We start from the raw sequence: 5,357 nt of genomic DNA, 5'->3' as shown, positions 1-5,357 counted from the left end.
AAGGTACGTACGGTCTAGATTGGCTCTGCTTGGCCTAGGCTGCGAACTGTGCAAAGGACAAAGGGGATCAGAGATTCAGAGCCAGATGGCTCCGTGTAACGCGATTATGCGACGGTGTGCCGTAAGAGTGTTTGGTTTTTCTACATTTTTTCACAACACCAAGCAAGTTGGCTTCATTCTAGTTCTAGATAAGTTAGTTACAGTAAGTGCTTGTTAATTCGGTTGCACTTCAATTTACCAAAACCTACAACCTCAATCCTCAATTTTTCACCCTATATGGACTGGGGTGAATTAGAGTACCTCAATCCTCAATCCTCAATCCTCAATCCACTAAGCTCTGAACAGTGACGGAATTACATGTATAGACTTGGCATTGCGGTTGACAGACATGAATGCCATGTTTCTGTTTATAATTGGACTGAAACAAAAACAGAAGAAGAGATGCCAACGTGTACACTGGACAACCTACACAATTAACCATTAACAATTATAGTCATCTTAATTCATTTCCACGTATGGAAATTCAGTTGAGTGTAAGGCATATAATACAACGTAGAAATATTAAAAAAAAACTCAATGAGTTTCAACAGAAGTATTGTAATTAATATAGTACGATAACACTGGCGGGTTGAACCATGATATGGCAGCGACCTATGTTGTTGGATCCAGCTATACCTGATTACTCGGTTCTCCTTTGTCGGATCTAGGTACATGTAACATATATTTATTGTCGAATCATGTGATGAAGACTCAAACTTATTGTAGTTGTAGTATAATCTTGATGATAGTGAGATACATACAATGCATTAATAACATCTAAGGTAACATATTAGATATATATCTATCCCTATCTACAACTAAAATGATACGAAGGAAAGACTACCCGGCAGGACGACTTGCGTCGCTCGCTTCGCTCTGCCCGTCAAAACAAAATGTGCTCGCTCCCCTCCCCCGCGCGACGATCCCGGCACAATCGCTCGATCTCCAACCTCCCGGAATCATCGCGTGCGTATGATCCGTGACCTTCCTGAAAGATCACCGTAGACTCCATTATCCCTATATTTTTTCCGCCTTTTTCCCATCGGCACAAATCACGGATGAAAAAGGAAACATTAATCAATCGCCCCCCTCAGCGTCAAGCAAGAAAGGAAACATGAATCGATCGTCCATCAATTGGTAATTTCCTTTACCCAACAGCCCCCGCTTCGTTGTTGCGCCCAGCATCGTGTGGAACTGTGGATCACGGCGACACAATTATCTCTTCCTTTCCCTTCCCTGCCCTAACAATGAGAAGGAGAAGGCACCATCGCTCATCGCCGCTGACGATCCGACACGTCTAGACGCCCAAAGGCCACGTCGAGTCGTCGAGTCGTCGTGGCTCCTGGACGCGCTGTACGTCGTCAAGACGTCAACAGCAGCAAGGACGTCGTCCCCCATGTATTTTTTATCGTGCTCGTGTGGATTGATTCCGTCATTGCCGCCGCTCATTCTATCTTCATGTTTGTTTGGTCCAATTTGTGACTCGTCGGACGTGTCAGCAACAGCAGCGAGGTAGCAGGAGCATGGCGATCCGCTGAAGTTGTCTGCCGAGTTCTGCAACGTCACGGATACGCCACCGGTACCCTGAACGGGTGAGAACACTCTGCACGCATACAAACAGATCAAATTGTCGCCAGGTCGGTCCTGAAGGTTAGTTCTGTCCCCTACACATTCATTTCATCTTGCTTTTCTATTTGCTTTCATTATAACCGGCAAGATGCACAGAGGATGCAGTGAGATAACAGTGGCCGGCCCTTGTCAGTGAGCAAAGGAAGGCATATATACTTTCACTCTTTGGCAACAAAGTCAGTTGCTCAATCTACTTTATTAAATGGATCTCCGGCACTTATGAGTAGTTCTTAAAAATGTTGGAAAATAAGAGATTTGGACTAATTTAGTGTTTCAAACAAAAACAAAAATGGGATAGAATGATCAGTGCAAAACCAAGTTTATTGTTAAGGGTTAGTAACAATGATTTGTTTTATTTTTTTCTTAGGAGGAACAAGCAATGTTTGTGTAGCAATGGCAATGCTTGTTTTCAGGTTTGTGTCGAAATTTTTTTGTCCATGTAGATTTCTTTTTCAGTGAGCTTTTGTCAGAACAACAAATTTCTGCTCTCTGACCTCTGTGCCGGTGGTGCTGATTGCAGCTTTGAGTTTCATCCTTCATAAATTGTTTAGATTAGATCGGAGATAAGGAATAGGCTGGGTCGCGTTCACTAGGTTTTCAATCAGAGTGAAGACTGGTGGCCGAGTGAAGGCCATCGACTACTGAGGGAAGACGGGTCGGATCGACGCTGGAGGCGTTGCTGCGGGACTCGCGTACGTCGCCATGGGGGCAAACACCCTGAATTTCAGTACTTTGTTGCGGTGCAAGTCTGTCACATATTTTCTTCCTAATTCTACAGATTGTTGCTTTGTTGCCAGAGGATTTGATGCGACTCTTAATTTCAAGTATAATAGTTACCACTATGGTAAGTTTGTTCATATTCATTGTGGCTCTAGGAAAAGATATGCCTCTTTGCCAAGTTTATAAAATATGCTATCTGCAGTAGCTGCAGTTCTTTGAACTCCAGCAACACTAGGCATGCTATTATTGTGTGAACATTTTTCATAAACTTTAATTAGTTGTTCTGTTTAGGAAAATTGATTACTATGAAGTATTCCTCATAGAAGCCTGTCAGATTTATTTGAATGTACAACTCCATGTAGAATTTTTTCCATTCAGATCATTGCCAAATTCTTTGGTTGAAATACTGTCACCAAAGGAAATGCTAATGAACTTATCTTTTTATATTAAAATTTGTCTGATGATCAGTCTGAGCATAGCATTGGCAAGGCTGTCTCATAGGCCTGATGCTAATTCTAAACTTGCAGCTGCTGTCATGAATAGAAACTGAATGGATCGATCGGCTACGTGTGGCGGAGGAGATGGATGTTACTATTGTGAAACAAGTGGATTATGGCATTCAGTTTGAGGACTACAGCAGCCACAAAACTGTTCTCAAGTAAGCCTTCTTTTGCTAGACGCAATCAAACTATCAAAGTGGAGAATAATATGAAGTGTTTGCATCTTTTTCTTTTTGGCAGACTTCACAATGCTCCAGCAGGAACACAAGATATTCAGAAAGCAATTTTCAAGGTTTGTGTCTGCTAATTATTGTTTTCTTTGTTTCGCAAAATGTGGAAAAAAATATGAGGAACCTTTGAACAACCTCTTAGCTTGGATTGTTCATCTGAAGATTAAAGACAAAATAAGTTGCTCAATTCTAGACCATCTCTTTGATTACCTCCCTAAATTCAAGTTGGTTTCCTTAACTAATTCGAAAACTTTGAATACTGCCAATCATTTCGTCATATTTCATCTGGAAAACAAAATATTAAAACTAACATCTGGAGAATTTTTATTTATAAATTCTTCAAAAATATTTGTTTTTAGAATGAGCAGATCCAAAAAGGTGGAATCATACAATTAGTTAACTAAGATGGGGCTTTTTTTTTTCCTTTGGCTTGCCCTGAATTGTTGCAACTTTATTGGCATGGCTTACATTTGTAAACTCTACAGGATGAGTCAACGGTTGGCATTGATACACAGATGTCTGATGCTGAGCACAACCAGCTGCCAAAGCAACTGTGAAAATAATAATTGAATGTAGAATAAATTCTTGTGCTCAATATGATGATGTTGTAACTAAGATATTTTTTTATATTTTGGTATGACCATGTCCTGTATACATATGGAGCTTTTACTGGCAAAAGTAGGAAGAGATGACAACCATTTAGTTTCATGAGAATGTACATACGTGATTAGATTGGTTTAGTGGGGACTAGGTAAAATTCTCACCTTGAGAGAAGTGAAATTCATTCAGCAATCTTGATATATTTAGCAAGCACATGCTGATCGTCTCGAGTTTGAGTTATAACATTTAGAACACGAATTGTGCACCGAGATTGCCATGTATTGTGGTTGCCGTTATACTACATGAGTTGCAACACGTTCAAATTTAAGTTTTCATGATATTATTTTGTTCCCGTTGCAACGCACGGGCATGATCCTAGTCTCAATAAAAAATTGGAAAACAAAGGTCATTGCTAGGTTAAAGATAGTAACACAGTAGTATCATCTTGTCACTGTCAGATAGAGACTTAACCTGATAGTGATCCTAATACTATCACTGCCGGGTGTAGCCTTGACTCGGTAGTAATATTTTACTATCATTGTTGGATCTAAGAATCGGAAGTGATAACTGATAAGCAAGGTCATAACCGGAAGTGATAACTGATAAGCAAGGCCATAATTACCGATTATTATCTATTGGGTCTGATTCCGGCAGTGATGTTTACGTTTGAATCTGACATTGATCGACGGACATATAGGAGTGTGGATTTTTGTCGGTGGTGGTAGGCGACTGTTACCGGTAGTCACCATCATCATAGCAGTAATGTGGCTGATAAGTGATTAGGATAGGGAACTGCTGAGTATTCCGTGGATCTGGTCGGTGGTGATAGGCGATCATTGCCGGTGGTCATCATTAGCTGTAATGTGGCTGATTAGGACAGGGATCTGAACTCCTGCTGATAAACTTTGGCGTTTCTGCTGGGTAGTTAGCAATCGACCAATCGTGGATGTCATGAAGGTCGCATGGGCTACTGATCCCAAGCATGTGCACGCACACACACTGAGCAGTGTAATACTTGTGAGTTATGACAATCGGCAATGGTTTTATTCTTTTAGAAGGTTCCATGGCCCTGTTCGCTTCTCTTATAATTCGTACTTTTCAGCTTGTTTTCTCAGCCGGAACAATGTTTCGGCTTATTTTTTCAGCGAAGCGAACGTGGCCCATGTATCTATCTTGGCAATTTCTATTCTTACCTGGAAAGCCTTTTATGAGTACTAAAAACATTTTAAGGACCATCATATTTGCTTATGGAGGAAGTTTTCCAACCTTTAGGTCTCTAACCAAGGGTGTAGAAATCAATCATCAATCGTTTCTAAGGGCGGTATGCAACTGCTCTATGGAGTGCCTTTAGAAATTACTCCTTCGGTTCCAAATTATAAATTACTCCTTCCGATCTAAATTATAAGACGTTTTTGCTTTTATACTAGATATATTGTTTTCGCTACGCATTTAGGCATGTCTAGATAGTAGATACATAGCAAAAGCAAGCAATGATCTAGAAAAGCCAAAACATCTCTTATAATTTGGAAGATAGGTAGTAATTTTTAAGGTGGTCGATCAGTAATGCGATTATGCTTCTAGGAACAAATTTCTAGAAACTGAAGTGACCGTAAAAATAGTTTTAATATCAAGAAAAGCC

The 5,357-nt window shown here is 40.3% G+C and overlaps 1 long non-coding RNA gene across 2 annotated transcripts; it reads left to right on the top strand.

Annotated features, from left to right (window-relative positions):
- The first annotated feature begins 930 nt into the window (after positions 1-930).
- LOC136472082 (uncharacterized) lies at positions 931-3,920 on the top strand. Of its 2 annotated transcripts, none has more exons than XR_010762258.1 (8): positions 931-1,437; positions 1,539-1,689; positions 2,036-2,081; positions 2,220-2,360; positions 2,447-2,512; positions 2,916-3,046; positions 3,129-3,180; positions 3,604-3,920. It is a non-coding gene; the product is annotated as an uncharacterized lncRNA (long non-coding RNA). The 2 variants fall into 2 exon arrangements; XR_010762257.1 differs by having other exon boundaries at positions 2,189-2,360.
- Positions 3,921-5,357: the final 1,437 nt, after the last annotated feature.

This window comes from Miscanthus floridulus, chromosome 8 (genome assembly GCF_019320115.1).
Source record: "Miscanthus floridulus cultivar M001 chromosome 8, ASM1932011v1, whole genome shotgun sequence".
Classification (NCBI taxonomy): Eukaryota; Viridiplantae; Streptophyta; class Magnoliopsida; order Poales; family Poaceae; genus Miscanthus; species Miscanthus floridulus.
Note: the sequence above shows the minus strand (reverse complement) of the source record. Positions and strands in the feature narration are given on the sequence as shown.